Source organism: Rhipicephalus sanguineus, chromosome 5 (assembly GCF_013339695.2).
Source record: "Rhipicephalus sanguineus isolate Rsan-2018 chromosome 5, BIME_Rsan_1.4, whole genome shotgun sequence".
NCBI classification, from domain to species: domain Eukaryota; kingdom Metazoa; phylum Arthropoda; class Arachnida; order Ixodida; family Ixodidae; genus Rhipicephalus; species Rhipicephalus sanguineus.
The window spans coordinates 192,438,522-192,455,346 of record NC_051180.1 but is presented as its reverse complement, the minus strand read 5'-3'; the positions used below and the strand labels follow the sequence as shown (position 1 = coordinate 192,455,346).

At 48.5% G+C, this 16,825-nt stretch overlaps 1 protein-coding gene across 2 annotated transcripts in view; it reads left to right on the top strand.

Annotated features, from left to right (window-relative positions):
• LOC119395155 (nuclear factor related to kappa-B-binding protein) overlaps positions 1 to 16,825 on the top strand; it is a 755,896-nt gene that overhangs the window by 323,090 nt on the left and 415,981 nt on the right. The window lies entirely within an intron of this gene.

Below are 16,825 nucleotides of genomic sequence, written 5' to 3'. Positions count from 1 at the left end.
GAAGCATTGGAAGGGTGCTGCTAAGTGGTGTTCCCTCGTTGTCTTATCAAGAATGAGGAAGTGCAGAGGCCGAATAGTGTTTATTTACATGATCTGGTACAACCAATGTGGTGTCGACAACACTTTACTTGCGAAAGGAAAAGACGCTATTTCCTCAACCTGCTCCTTCTCCTTCAACTTCTGTGGAGGCCCAGCTGATGTGGCAGGCAAGGGCCCTTCGAGTCTGGCGTCCGATTTTTCGGACTTCCTTCCCAAATTTAAGTTCCGAAACGGCATTAACTAAAGCCCCCACCTCTGCTGCATATATCACCTCGTAGGTTCAAACCAGTGCTTTCGTGAGTCGATCTGTTTGTGATCGTAGCTGTGCCTGAAAATCAGCTTTGCTGCAATGCCTAAGTGTTAAGGGTGAAGCAGACCGAAAATCCAAAGGGGCCACTTTCACGGCGCAGTGCAGTGATGTTTACAGTGTGGGAATCGAGCGCGCCTTCCCTCTTTGGGGCCTCGTTCCCCAGCTAGCTCGTGTGCTGGACCCGCGCGGCACGAGCGCCGGGAACCGCCATTAATGGGCGACATGGCTACCGTGGCTAGCCGCCAGGCCTTTTTGCTCGGTGCAGCCATGCATTGGTCTTCCCCGCACGAGCTACGCGTCCGAACAGGCCTGACCGATGCTCATGCCACCAAGCTAGCTTATGTCACTGCCAACGCCTGTCCTCATTGGCCGCCAGTGACAACCCCCTTCCCCCTTGAGCTCGCTTCTGTCTGGCGCGGGCTTGCCCGCGTCAGATGCTCTCAGGCCTGCACGAGAGGTTGACGCGCTGCTCTAGCAGGCGGCTTCTCGTTCGTGTGCTCGACTGCTGCCCTTTGTGTGATAGTCGTAGCGGCGCTGGCAAGCGTACTCGATCGGTCTTGCGGAGTTCCCCTTACGGCCTGCAAGCCCGTGACTGTCGTACTGTCCAATAAATTCTAAGCGCACATATAGACGAGGACAAAGATCACGTATGACACACAGGCGCTACGTGTTCTCTCATACGTGTTCTTTGTCCTCGTCTATATGTGCGCTTAGACTTTATTGGTCATGTCATACCAACACGCCCAAACCGCCACAATTGTGTCGTACTGTGCTGCATCTTGGGTTAATAAACCCGTGTTGTTTGTTGACATCCTGCCTCGAGTGCCTTTTCTGTGCCGTGCCGGAGAGTCGACGAACCCGGCCGTAGCGTCTTTGTTCACTGCGGCAGTGGAGAACGTCGCATCCCTTGCCGCTTGCCTCGTAGGGTAAGCGTCTCGCAAACCTATCTCCACAACGGATAAGCACCGGATATGCACGGAGGCGTGATGGCGGCAGGCGGCAAATGCTTAATCGCTGACAATCCTTATGATAAGCATCTTCAGCTAACTGCTCAATAGTGCATGTGGCCTAGCACAGTGGTATGCGTATAATCCAAACGTGTCGTGCCGCCATTCATGCTGCCTCTTTGTGCGAGGCTGCTCAGTGCACCGCACAGACGCGTTGTCTTCATGAACATAAGTAGCTCGCCATCGCCGCGCCTCTGTGCAATCAGGAATGGAGTGGGCATCACGAACACTTTCATGGCAAACGCCTGCGTACTGTACAGCAAGCACCCAGCTGTCAACTTACTTGGCAATGTGCTGCACGTCGGCAGGGATTTTTGTACAGTTGTGCTTTGCTTAGGTGCACAGATGCATAGGGAAAAGCTGGACGAGTCGTCCGCTCTATCTGCCACAGTGCCTTTGTATTTGGCATCATCGTTTCCAAATGCTCCATGCAAGAGAGCTGTAATTTATAATAACAGAGAGCTGAGCTAGTTGGTAAGTATTCATTCTAAAAAGACTAGTTGGTAAGTATTTATTCGAAAAAGAGTAATTTATTCTGCACTTTGCTGCTATTGGCGGCGCTCATCACGAGATGCAAAAATGGTGGTTGACACATAGTTAAGCAGAGTTCGCGGCAAGTACTGTATATTGTTACGGGGTCGTGACGTGGACGAAGGCTGCAGTCGGCTTGTTCAAGACTACACTTTTTATTTGGGCAAACCTGTGCTCGGTAAACGAGAAGTCAAACTACAAGCGATACACACTTACACTGCTAGCAGTGAACAGAGCGTTGGCCAGTCGATAATTTGATCTGCGGTAAGGTGCGTTGGCATTTATACATGTGAAATCAAACATTCCAGCCGTATTAGTTCCTGTTGGCCGTGTTAGTTCTAGAATAGACTCAGCTGTTCGTGTTTCCACGCTCAAGCCTAACAGATGATCCTAAAATAATCTGGAATGTCCCCAGACATTCTGGCGCGCTTTATGCAACGCACGTGTAAGGAGGCAGTAACATAAAACATAGAAAGAAAGGAGCACGTGTGGCAGTATATTCAAAAGAGCCTGGGCCCGCCCCAATTATACCTGATAAGTGTACTGGGTGGCATTGAAGCTATTTCGTACATGGCTGTGGCAATTTGACCGCTGAGGCATGTCGCGTGGTTAGTGCCGCAGGGGCACGGGCACGCAGACTCACACGTACACGCCGCTGGCTCGGACGAAAGTGTAACCCCGACTTTATTGGGGCACGAACATATATATGATGCACGGCAGAAACAGGGGGCGCCACGCTCCAGTGGCGGCCTAATAAAAAGGCAGAATTGTGGTGACCTCTACATCTCCCCCCTTGAGAAAGTCTGATGGGAGGATGGAGGACGCCAAACACATCACAATGTCACAAGTTCAAACGGCGCGGCGGAACAACGCGCCGGCCGTAACGTGTTCGTGTAACACCATCACTACGGTCCCTGGCTGCTGGGGAATGTTGCAAAGGCTGCCCTTGGGGGACCGCAGGTTTCACGCTGTTGGCAAGCTGAGGTTCCTGAAGGGGAACTTGCTGCGGTGGCGGTGGTTGCTGTGCAGCTGTTGGCAGCGATTCCTCACCGGAGGCGGAAGGCACGAAAGGCACTAGGTGACGGCGGTTGCACTGTAGAACACCACCTCGGTCTGTTTCAACCACGTAGCTTCTTGGCCTTTGCCCCGGGCTGAGGACCGTAGCTTGCACTTGATCAGGGCACACCCACACACGCTGACCCGTTTGGAGAGGTGACAGGTCTCGAGCTCCGTGATGCCTATTGTAGTCGTCGGTCTGCTTACGCTTGTAGGCCGCATCCTTGGCGACGACCTCTTTCCTAGGCGGCCAGTTGGGACGTAGCTGCGAGTTTTGCTTCGGGACTCTGGTTCTCAGCTGACGTCCCATCAACAGCTGGGCTGGACTGAAGCCATCGACTCCCGGAGTGTCCCGATAACTGAGCAGAGCGAGGTGAGGGTCTTTGGACTTCCGGAACAGGTCCTTGACTGTCCGTACCATCCTCTCTGCCTCTCCGTTTGACTGGGCATAGTGTGGGCTACTGGTTGCATGGTTGAAGCCATAAGATGCTGCAAATGCCGCAAACTCTTGCGACGAGAACGGTGGGCCGTTGTCAGACCTGACGTCTTGTGGGATTCCGTGGCGTGCGAAGATGCTTTTGAGAGCATCGATGACTGCCCGAGCTGTAGTGCTTCTCAGGGTCACCACCTCGGGGAACCTTGAGTAGTAGTCCACCACCAGGAGGAACGTCTGGCCATTGAGATGGAACAAGTCCATTCCGAGAAATTCCCAGGGACGTCCAGGTAGAGCTGTGGAGACTAGGGGTTCTGCAAGGTTCACCCGGGTGGATGCGCACTGTTTGCAGTTGGTGACAAGAGAGGCGATGTCTGCTGAGATACCCGGCCACCAAACCGACTCCCGAGCTAGGGCTTTGGTCCTGTTGACGCCCTGATGGCCTTCGTGCAACAGCGTCAAGACCGCCGGCCGAAGAGATGATGGGATGACAATCCCGGGGCCTTTCAGCAGGATACCATCGCAGACAGAGAGCTCGTCCGCCACGGCGGCGTACTTCGACACATGCAGAGGTAGCTTGGCCTTTCGTGGCCAACCTTGCTGGCAGAAGGAGATGAGGGCCTTGCTCTCTTCATCGGATTCTTGTGCCTGTCGTACATCTTCGGGGCTGAGTGGCAAGACTTCCGACATGCAGCTGACTACTTGTGCTGCGAAGAGTTCCACCGTGTCCACAGGAGTGGATGCCTTGTGGGTGATACGTGATAAGGTATCTGCTGTTGCCAGCAGTTTTCCTGGCACGTGCAGCATGCGAAACTGGTACTGCATTGTCTTGAGCCGTAGTCTCTGAATACGAGGCGGCAACATATCCAGTTCCATCTTGCCCAGAAGTGAAACAAGAGGCAGGTGGTCAGTCTCAACGTCGAAGGTGATGCCACGGACAAACTCGTCGAACCTTTGGATAGCCCATGTCGTTGCCAAAGCTTCTTTTTCAGTCTGGCTGTAACGCTGTTCAGTACTCGTCATTGACCTTGAAATGAATGCGACAGGGCGACGCTCTCCAGAGGGTTGAGTCTGCAGCAATACTGCGCCGAGTCCGAAAGAGCTTGCGGACACTGTCGTGGCATACGACGGGTGGTACTTGGCCATGCACCTGTCTGACGTCAAGAGTTCTTTGACCTTCTTGAATGCTGCCTCTTGCTCATGCTGCCACACCCAACTCGCAGACTTGTTCAGCAAGGCTCTGATGGGTGCTGTGACGTCCGAGATGTGTGGCAGGAATCTGGCGAGATGATTCACCATTCCAAGCAGTCGTCTAACACCAGCGACGTCTGTGGGAGCTTCCATAGCTTTGACTGTTCAACCTTGCTTGGATCCGGCCCGATACCCTTAGCTGAGACGACAACACCGAGGAAAGAGACCTCAGATACCCCAAAACGACACTTTTCCTCGTTCAACGTGATGCCTGCTTTTGCAAGGCGAGATAGCACCTGGCTCAGTCTGGCGTCATGCTCCTGGCGGGTGCGTCCAAAAACCAGAATGTCATCTGTCATGTTGGCGATCCCTTCTTGGCCCTCCAGGATTCTTGTCATCTGTTTCTGGAAGTACTCGGGAGCGGAGGTGATGCCAAAGGGGAGCCGGCAAAAGCAGTATCGGCCATATGGGGTGATGAATGTCATCAGCTCTTGGGAATCGGCAGAAAGCTTCACCTGATGGAAGCTTGCGGTCGCATCCAGCCTTGAAAAAACTGTTGCGTCACCAAGGAGGCCAAGGACTTGCTCAACCGTTGGCAAAATATGACGTTCGCGGAGGACGACTTTGTTAAGTTGAGTCAAGTCGACGCACAGCCGGTAGGAACCATCGTCTTTCCTGGCGACAACGAGGGCAGAGCACCATGGAGTTGGCTTGTCGATCCTGCGGATCACTCCCGCGCTTTCCAATTTGTCCAGCTCGCGGCGGACGACCTCGAGCAGCGGGATGGGGATCCTGCGGGGGACGCTTAGCGAGAAGGGCACGGCATCGGGTTTCAGCCGAATAACGTACTCGTCTTTGAGAGTGCCCAATCCTTTGAAGAGCTCAGCGTGCCGCGTTGCTTTTGGAGTCTTGAGTTCGTTAAGAAATTTCACGACTTTGAGGGCTTGGAGCGCTGGCAGTCCTAAAAGAGGCACAGTGAGCGACTGGATTACGTATAGGCGCTGGCAGCTTGTTTTCCCGTGCCACCGAAGTCGTGCCAGATACGAGCCTAGAACGCGAAGTGGCTGTCCTCCCGGGCCGGTGAGCAGACTGTCGACTTGGTCGAGCTTGACAGGCAGCGTAGGAAAGTCGCTGGGTACAGCAGATACTTCGGCGCCGGAGTCGACTTTGAACTGCGCTGTGTAATTGTCAACGGTCATGTCGACGAACTTTGCAGCGGCGGGCGTGCCGACCGCATGCAGGTGAACGGAGCCGAGCTTGTTCTGCTGGTGCTTCCGCGAGCGGCAAACTTCGGCGAAGTGGCCTTTCTTTTTGCAGAAGTTGCAGGCGGAGCGTCGAGCCGGGCAGTCCGTACGTCGGTGAGGCGCGCGGCCGCAGAATTCACACGTGGACGGCTCGCGAGAGCGCTCGGCTGGCGGCTGCGACGCAGTAGGCTTAGCACCGGAGCGGCGACGAGAGGCGAACTTGCTGGCTTTCGCGGCGTCGAGGTTGAGCTCGCGTGCGTGCTCGGTGCGGTTCTGGGTCAACTCCTTCTCTTTGTCGGCGTCTTCGGACTGACGGGCCTGTGTCCATGTCTCCTTGAGCGTCAGCTTCGCGTTTCGGCACAGCTGATCCGAGAGGCGAGAGTCACGGAGGCCGACGACGAACCGGTCGCGTACGAGCCTTTCCTCGACAGCAGCTGACGGGTAGTTGCAGCGCTTCACCATCCTGCACAGTTCCGCGTAGTACGTGTCGACGCTTTCGCCGGGTAGCTGAACACGCCTGTGGAACCGCGACGACTCGTAGAGCTCGTTGGCCGGGTGCACGAAGTGCTCAGTAAAGCGGGCGGCGACAACTTGGTACGAGGCGAGCGACTCGGCATCGAGCGAGAACGTCTCGAGGAGCGGACGTGCCTCCGGGCCCATGCAGTACAGTAGCGAGCGTACCTGCACGTCTTCCGACGCTTTTGTCAGTCCCGAAACCGCGGTGAAGTCTTTGTAGCGGCTGAGCCATGTCGACCATGTTGCCGGGTTCGCGAAGTCGAACGGTGCCGGTGGCTGAAGGTTGACGCCGTACAGTTTCGGCGGCTCGCCGGTCTCGAGGTCCATCGTGCTGCCGTTCCGTCGTGGTAAGGCCTAGGGCTGGGGGGCGTTATTCGTACGCTCCGAACCTACTGTCACGCGATGTCATCCCACTTCTGACACCATGTCGCGTGGTTAGTGCCGCAGGGGCACGGGCACGCAGAGACTCACGCGTACACGCCGCTGGCTCGGACGAAAGTGTAACCCCGACTTTATTGGGGCACGAACATATACAGGGTGTTTCAAGAAATGTGTCCAACCTTCTCAAAAAATCAGGAAAATGCGATATTTGCTCGAGGCTTTCAGAATTGCTTTTTCTGTAGCGGCAGGAATCTTAAGGTAGTTAATGACATCATTTAAGACAGTAATGAAGAAAGTTACATTAATTAACTTTTTAATTAGTGGAGTTAGGTGATTGTGTCAAATGGGAGAATTGAAGTTCTTCATGTGAGGAACCCGTCCGAGCTTTGAGATTCCGGAAAAGCGCCCTCTAGTAATTGTTGTGGCGTAATGAAACTCAACGAAACACAATGGCTTTCAACAGCGAAAGCCATCGTATTCGGTTGAATTCATTACTTCGTAATTATTACTAGAGGCCGCTTTTTCGAAATCTCAATGTCGGGATGGGTTTCTGGTACGAAGAACTTCAATTCCCCAATTTGACACAGTCACCTAAGTCCAGTAATTAAAAAGTTAATTAATTTAATTTTCTTAATTACTGTCTCAAGTCATGTCTCTAACCATCTTAAGATGCCTAGCGCTACAGGAAAAGTCATTCACTCATTTTGGACGTGTCAGAAGAATATGGCACTTGCGTTCTTCCATGTTTCTGTTTAGGTTTCGCCATTGAATTTGGTTGAATTTCATTACTTCGTAATTATTACTAGATGCCACTTTTTTGAAATCTCAAAGTTTGGTTGGGTTTCTGGCATGAACTTCAATTCTCCCATTTGACACAACTCCCTAACTCCACTAATTAAAAAGTTAATTAATGTAACTTTCTTAATTACTGTCTTAAATGATGTCCTTAACTACCTTAAGATTCCTGCCGCTACATAAAAAGCAATTCTGAAAGCCTCGAGCAAATATCGCATTTTCCTGATTTTTTGAGAAGGTTGGACACATTTCTTGAAACACCCTGTATAGACGATTTTCCGCAGCGGCGCGCGGGCGCTGCCATGTTTGATCACGTGATCGTAACTGGCCTTCCCCCAGCCATTTGCCCCAGCCAACGCATTGGGCCAGCGATGCGGCCGTGGCCGTACCACACAAGCTGGTTGCAGCAGTGTGTAAACAAGTCACATGCTTACGCAGCAAAACATAGTTCTACATGTAATCGCCTCAAAGTTGAAAACGTTGAGACATTTGCATTTGTTTGGTACGTACCACGCCACAACGATAAGCGATATGTTTAATCTACTTCGTATTAATGGTGTATGCCTTTAATTGTTGTATTAGCAACCGCCAGTAGCTGGGGTTACAAGCCAACATGGCAGCACCCATGCAGACGCGACAGCCCGCTTCGATCCGAACTGGCGCTTGCTACTTGCCCGTTGTCCTCCCAGCAATAAATGAATGGCAAAATCGGCCATCGCTTTGAGTCAGCTCACGCTGGAGAAAAAGCGTCAGGTATGCTTTGTCTTTATTATTGCGATCAGCTGCGTTTATTTAGCCATGCCTGCTAAGCCTTGCCTCCGACAATATGAGAATGAATCTTGGAAACACTGCAAAATACCTACGAGAACATTGCTCTCGAAGCTTCAGGACGCGAATATAAAGCAATTAAACGCTTAGGTTTTGAACTTACGGGCCACACAGCGCAGGACGACGACGTGATAAATTCGAGGCGGAAGGAAACTGCATCCACAGGTGCCGCCATGTTTACTTTTCCGGCGCTGCCGTCTGCTCGCTTTTACTCGCGTGCGCGCAGACGCTATGGGAACGCCGAGCAGACGACGCGACACGGATGGAGACATATTGAGGAGCACTGCGAAAGGCCACGGCCATAGAGTTTCCTACAATACTTACTAGAGGGAACTCTGGCGCTAGTGTCTATGAAAGCTGCAACGCATGACGCTTCAGCCAACATGGGAATGATGGGTAGTACACAAATTTGTCTAAACTTCGTTCTTTCGGCTCCGTTTGGCTGCGCGTCGGCTGCATTTGCTTTGTCGCAGAACAAAGTTCAGCAAGAGTCAGCAGTTCCACTTCACCACTTTAACTGTTTTAGGCTCACCAAATCAAACCTGGTCACAAAGTTCACAACGGTCTATTCTTTTATCCGAAACGAACGACAAAACACAGCAATAAACAAAGCCACAAGTACGTTTGAAGCCGCAAGCACGAAGACTAGACAAACCAGCTGCGGAAAATCGTCTATATGATGCACGGCAGTAACAGGGGGCGCCACGCTCCAGTGGCGGCCTAATAAAAAGGCTGAATTGTGGCGACCTCTACAAGGCAGAATAAAAAAAGGATGAATTAGTTTTTTTGGACTGCCCAATTTTTCGGACGCTTTTGCGTTTCCCAGGGAGTCTTAAAAATCTAACGTTGACTGTATTTATCTTCCTGAAGTTCAAATACTTAGAATAGTGAAATGGCGGTGTGAATCGAATAGCAAGCACTATTAGAAAATTATTCAAAAGTTTGAATATTCGTGCACCTCTGGTTCGGACTAAATACACAGAAAGGCATCTGCATCTTATTCTCCAGAAATAGAGACCTTCATCACGATCTTGACATTGACCAGCATGGTCACTGTCCGTCTGTAAAGACTGAGCATAAACTTTTAGGCCTAATCTTAGACGCAGAGCTAACCTTTGAATAACAGAGGGCTGACCTATTTGGTAAATGTTCATGTTAAAAAGACAGTGCGGGCAAACACGTACACAAGAGAGTAGTCGGCGTTTGTGGTGTCCTGACTTCTCTCTTGTGTCCATGTTTGCACGCCCTGTCTTTTTAACAAGCTAACCTTCATATCACCCATTAAGTATTTAAAAACAAGTGTATGAAAACAACTAATACTTTAAAAGAGTTGTCACGGGCTATGTAATGTAGGCGTGTGCCTCATACGCACACACCTACCTTACGCGCCAATAATCTGTCAGTCTGCAACACCAAGCATCTTGAAGATGCTTGATCCTGTCCGCCATCAAGGCAATCACATTTCTACGGGTGCTTGTCACATGAGCCCGTAGAAAGCCTCTACGTAGAATCGAATGAGTGGTCACTCCATCTGCAGAGATCCTACATGTCCTTTGTATATCTTCTCAGTGAACGCAAACGAGGAGCACCCCTCACACTCTACAATCAATGGTCTGTCCACTTCTGCCCTTTTTCACAACCGTCCTGCCATGAGACAGCCCTACGCACTTCGTGTGATAGGCCTAGCTGAAGAAATGGGTGCGCCACTTCTTGAACACAGGGAGATGTACAGGCTCCCGCTGTACATCTCCCGCCATGGCAGTGGCAGCTTATGGACTGCGATGCATCTTTCGTGGAAGTTGGGAAGTATGCGTCTATTGCGCACACCCGTATGTACTTCCTCGAATTACAGCGCAAGTACTCTTACCCTGAATTCTTTACAGATACCTCAGAGTTTCGCACTGGTGTTTCCTACACAGTGGTCGTCCACCCTTTTCGGATGCTGGCGTTCTGCACCCTAATACAAGCACCTTCGCAGCAGATGCTTATGTGATGTTTGCGGCCATTAAACATATCAATGAATTGAAATTACAAAGTGCAGTTATATACACAGATTCCTTTAACATGGTAAAAGCTTTGAAAACTCTGAAAAAACATAGAAATCTTGTCCTTGTCTCAGTGTACTCACTCTTATGCACGATTTATGCATTGAAACGGCATGTTGTGTACTGGTGCCAGGGCGCCGCGAGATCGAAGGAAACGTGTGGGCAGATCAGCTAACTGCTGCCGCTGATACATACATAGCTGTCCCTGCAGTAGACCTAGAACCTTTCCTAAAACGAAAGCTCGGGGCTTATCCTCTTGAGTCCCGGCTATGGAGAATTGTCCAATATATTGGACAACTCGCTGTCATCTGCTCCAACCCTTAGCACCCACTATTTACCGTTGAAAACTATTTTTTTTTAGTTTTTTCAACGTCTACAAGCACCCTCTGTGAAGTGTCGGCAAAGTCAATGCAGCGGCGTGCCTGGAATACTAGTCCAAAATGGCAGCGGTCAGCAGTGGGTTCCACAGCCGCACTCGTCGAACTACGTAATTTGGCTTGCATTTCTGAAGTTAGTTTGCTTGCTTATCATTCTTAAGTACCTTATCATCAATTTTAAAGTACCTTTTAAGTACGTTATTTTCGCCACGTTATTTGGTCCTGCTGTCTAATATATTAGACATCAGGACCAAGTCAAGGCCTGATGTACAATATATTGGACATTGCACCACATACAAACCCCAACATTTACTAAGCCATGCTTTAACACTTTCTGCCTACGTGGTCTATTTGAGCTATACTAAACTTTCTGAAAAAATTCACGCACCTAACTTTAACCCAGGACTCTGGAGGATATTGGCAGTGCTTATGGGATAAACACAAAGTAAACTAAATCTTATCAAGCCGCATCTTGGTAATTGGCCGCTGATATCTAGGGCACGCTCTACAAAAGTAGCACTCTACAGAACACTCACCAAAGAATGCACACACACCATTTGTCTGGTGGTGGGATAAATGTGGCCAGCCTCTCGCTGTCCTTAACATCCTGCTGCAATGCATGGAACTAAGCACTCACCGGAAAAAGCATTTTCTGTTAAAATACCTGCAGCAATTACCACTCTATCCCGCTATGTTCATAGGCAGTGAAACACTTTTTTAAATGTCAGTCACTTTTTGGATTTTTAAAACATGTAAATAATTTTGACATTATTTTCCCAGGCAATCCATAGCGCAGGCTCTCAACTGAGGTTTCTGCTGCAGTAGTTCTATCAAAGCATGCATCTGCCTCCCGTGTTTTGGGCTCAAAGGCCTTGAGGAGGCATTCAGGCAGTTTACCATCTCTCACTTGTTGAAATCATGATCACTTGTCCTTCATTGCACACCCATAGATCAGATCACGTGTCACTGTCATAACTTTATGCTGTACACATATCTTTTACGCTTCTATAGAATGCATGATTTGAGGCCTCTTTGTAGCCATAATACATCCTATCATCGTAATCATTGCTCACTGCTAACACCACACAAAAAGACATGGCGCTCTTTGGCCACACCTGGTCCTTGCGCCACAAAAGCCCACTAATCATTATTAGTCTGATATTCAAGTCCTGATGTTGAGCCTGTTCGAGTTGTGGATCTGGAGTGGGAACCACAGAGAATAGTATTTTATATTGAGGCACATAACATCGTAAAAACAAACGTGGTAAAATAGAGTAGGGATATTTTCTTCTCTTTCCTTTCTTTCTTTCTTTCTTTCTTTCTTTCTTTCTTTATTGGTTTATTTAGAACAAGATAGAAATTGTCCTAGAGCACACTGCTAAATCCAAACATTGCCTGTCTGGGCTGTGCCACCTATACAGAAGCAGAAAGACGACATTTACAAGAGATAAAAGCACATAGAAAGTACACTTGTTCTACACGGATGGGATATACAATTGATGAAAATTAAAGGCAACAAACGAAAAGAAAGAAAAACATCAACATTATACAGTTTGCTAAGCACTTGCTAAGCTCTACAAAAGTAGAAGCGCAAACATATACAAAAGAATGCACATAAACCCTAGAAAAAAATTAATGAAAGGCAACCAAAAACAACGTTACAAAGCTAGCAGGCCACTTTCAGAGAAAAAACATTGCTGAGGAATAATATCCCTGGTAGTTTAACTTTAGTTTTAGTCATCTGAAAGTAATAATTTTCTTGTCCTTTTCTTAAATGTTTGTTTGCAAATTCCAGGATTGCTGTGGTCTGTAGTTAATGGATAGTCTTTGAGGAGGTTAGGAATTTGCGCTGCGAGTTTTTGTTTACCATATTTTGTTCTGCTATGTCACATAGCTACAAAACTATTTCTGATGTTATAGCGTGTTGTTCTTACACGGTATTTACTTTGGAGAGAATGTTTGTTTATCTGAAATTGCCACTGGGGGGGAATTTTGAGGAATAGCTTATATGTCAGTAGTTTGGACCCTGTTAATACAGTAGACTCTCGTTAAACGGAACCTGAAAGGACCAGAAAAATGTGTTCCGTTTAAGAGGAGTTCCGTTTACTGAGAGAGGAGCAGGGGTTCAGAATCCAAGTATGAAACCAATCATATGAGGATTGGTTGTTCCATTTATGCAGCAGTTCCGTTTAAGATATTTCCATTTACTGAGAGTCTACTGTATTTTGTATTTGCAATAGTATGATGTGGTGTTGACCATATTCCTAAGTTTCTTATTGATCATAGTGCACGGCTTTGAACTCTTTGAAGTGATGTTAAATTAGACTACGTAGCGGTCGACCCAACTAGAAGACAGTATGTTAATTGGAAATGTATTAAGGCTTTATAAATATGGTGCTTCAAGTTTGTTGGTAACAAATATCGCAACCTGTCAAAGGTGTTTGGTGATTCCATCATCACTTTGATCTGCAGTCTTGGCAGTGCTACACGAGGGACATCAAGGCGTTAACAGAAGCAGAGCCCTTGCGCGAGATTCAGTATAGTGGCCTGGCATCTTTAATGACATTACCTCTCTGGTCGCCAGTGCTTTCACTTGTGTTAACTTCGCTGAGCCCCTTATACCGACACCTCTCCCTGATCGTCTATGGCAACTTCTCGGCATGGACCTACTTCTTTTCAATGGACAAACTTTCCTCTTGGTAGTTGGTTACTGCTCAAGGTACCCAGAAGTAATAACCTTGAGGAGCACACCTGCGCAAGCTGTTGGGGATGTGCTAAAGAGCATATTCGTCCACCATGGGATACTCGAGGAGATTCGGTCTGACAATGGCCCGCCATTTTCGTCACGAGACTTTCCAGCCTTCGCTTCCTCGTATGGCTTTGTCCACATGACAAGTAGTCCTCTGACGCCCAGCCTAATGGGGAAGTGGAGAGAATGGTCAGGACGATCAAAAACCTCTTCACCAAGGTGAAAGACCCCCACCTGGCTTTCCTAAGCTACAAGGATGCCCCAGGCGTCAATGGCTTTAGCCTGGCTCAGCTCTTGATGTGTCGTCGGCTTAGGATCAAAGTCCCCAGGAAGGAAGAATTGCTACACCCAAACTGGCCATCGAAAGACACAGTAGCGTTGAGAAACGCATCCTACAAATGGAAACAAGAAAGGAGCTACAACACGCGTCATCGGACCAGACATTGAATGGAACTTCCAGCAGGCCAGCAAATCTGGGTGCGGCCAGAAAACATTGTTAAGCCCAGCGCAAATACCCAGGAGCTACATCGTAGAAACAGGACAAGGTGGCATGTTGCAGCACAACAGGTGTCATCTTTTCCCCTTCGTTCCCGCATCACCGGCATCACAAGCTTCAGCAGAAGCAACCGAGCCACAGCTGCCAATAGCTCATCCGCCTCCTCCAGGTCCTCTCTGAACCGCAGAAATGACGAGCAACTCTGCACATGCTGGTGATAGTGATGGTGTTGTGTGTCTGTGTAGTGGCCTGCGCGTCGTTCCACCGGACCGTTTAGACCTATGACCGGTGAATGTTCTGAACGAGGGGAGGTGTAGAGGTCACTACTGTTATGTGGCTTAGTAGTGGCACCCCCATCTAGCCCTGAAGGGTTTGTACGAAGCTGAGTAAAGGACAGTTGCTGTATGGTTTCAGTGTAAAGCGGCTGTCTCGCTGCGGGCTCTTCAGGCTGTGGCTTGGTTACCGCCCCCCAAGGACTAACAATACTTCAATTTGTATCTGTTGAATACATTGCCAAAGGCCAGCGCTGCCTTCAACAAAACACATCTAACCTGACCGGACCTAACCTGGCTGGCTGGCTGGCTCACTGTATTTGTGTTGTGCTAGAAACTAGGTTTTTATGATGCGACGTCATTGGTATTAATCTCCTAAGCCTGGCCTGCCACATGCTCATTCTATCTTAATGCTGTGGTGCGCAAAGGAACGAAACACGAAGGAAGGCAAACGAAACACGGCGCAAACTATTAACTGAAAATTTATTGAAACACCAAACATATATGTATGTGGTTAGATGACCCCGTGTTAAAGGCACGTGTACACACAACGATTGTCTCACTGTCGCGCTTCCAGAAAATTTATCTCCGCAGCAAGTAGTGTGACGGAGGGCTTCGCGACACATGCATCACCAGCTTTGTTGATCAGATAAGCTTCCTCAATTTCACGTGCTACCCTATCTTTGAACCTCAATTCCACCGTCGTCTCAGCGAACTGTGGTGCGCAGCCGCATTCTCTGCAATGCAAGGAAAGGTTAGAGCATGGCTGTCCCTTTAGTGAAGCTTTATGATCCATCAGCCTGTTATTAGTACAACGCCCGGTCTGTCCAACCTAACGCTTCCAGCACGAAAGCGGAATGTCGTACACCACACCCGTGGCGCATTCAACCTCTTTAGCCCTGTGCTTTACCTTGCAAACACCCTTGTCTTGCTCCCCGCCCTCGACCTTCCTGTCTACAGCCGCGCAAATGCTGCCTAAACGGTAGCCAGCCGTTTGTTGGACAGACCGGGCGTTGTATTAATAACAGGCTGATGGATCATAAAGCTTCACTAAAGGGACAGCCATGCTCTAACCTTTCCTTGCATTGCAGAGAATGCGGCTGCGCACCACAGTTCGCTGAGACGACGGTGGAATCGAGGTTCAAAGATAGGGTAGCACATGAAATTGAGGAAGCTTATCTGATCAACAAAGCTGGTGATGCATGTGTCGCGAAGCCCTCCATCACACTACTTGCTGCGGAGATCAATTTTCTGGAAGCGCGACAGTGAGACAATCGTTGTGTGTACACGTGCCTTTAACACGGGGTCATCTAACCACATACATATATGTTTGGTGTTTCAATAAATTTTCAGTTGATAGTTTGTGCCGTGTTTCATTTGCCTTCCTTCGTGTTTCGTTCCTTTGCGCACCACAGCATTAAGATGAGTTACCAACTCGCCCAGCAGTCCGTACTGCTCATTCTATGATGCTCCTTTCATAAAACGTTTTCTTTTAGAAATGTTCTTGTGGTTTTGTTTTTCTGCTTTACAGCAATCAGTAGCATGCTCAGTGTTTTTCCTTAACGCTAACTTTTCTTCATGTCTTGAAGCCACCATTACAATTTTATTAGCTGCAGCTTAATTAAGCTGACTTAAATTCAATTGACAATTGCTGTCAGTTAAAGGGGTATTGACAATAATTTTCGAAACTGAGTTTACTCCATCATACAAGTCTCCTATATACAGAGACCACTCTGAGCAAGTGTGAAGCTCGGTAAATGCTGATATTTTATATTGATATTGAAGTCAATTTCTGCATGGCACATCTACCAATATCAACACTAGGATGATGTCAGGTTGCAGCAAGGGTTGAAAGTTGGGCAAGTTGGTATAGGAAAATCTTCACAAAAACTGCGCAGCAGGACGAGGCACCAAGAATGAAAAGACAAAAACGAGCGCAGACTCGCAACTAGTTTATTGAAAACCATGTCAACCTTAAAAAGCCGCAGCGAAGCTGATGTGTCACAGACAACAAAAGAACACGTGAACCGTGATTTTTTTTCTTGGTGCCTCGTCCTGCTGCGCAGTTTTTTTTGAAGATGTTCAGATTACAGTGCCAATTCTGGTGACTTCACGCACCAGTATGGTTAGTTGTGATGACGTCAGGCACCGAAACATATAATATGGCCGCTTCTGCATCGCCAATGGAGCCACACAGCAGAGTGGCCGTGCAAACGTCAAGAAGCTTGTACCGTGTTGTGACATCAGGATAGAGTAGGAACCGAAACTAGCTTTTAAAGACGTGTAATTTTTCAGGTTGTACTCACACTTACCGGTACATTTTCTAGGCTCTTGAGGAGTTGGTCTTTCAATTGATGCAATGAAAAAAATATTAAAACTGTCATGTCAGTACCTCTTAAAGGAAATCTAAAGAATAAAATTTTGTTTATAGTTAAATAGATGCACTTGAATTACATGAAGCTAAATAATTTTTTTCACGCATGATGTATTTGATGACAGCATAGCATCAGTGAATTGAGTTTTACTCGAAGAGTGTTACGACTCTCAATTTGCAG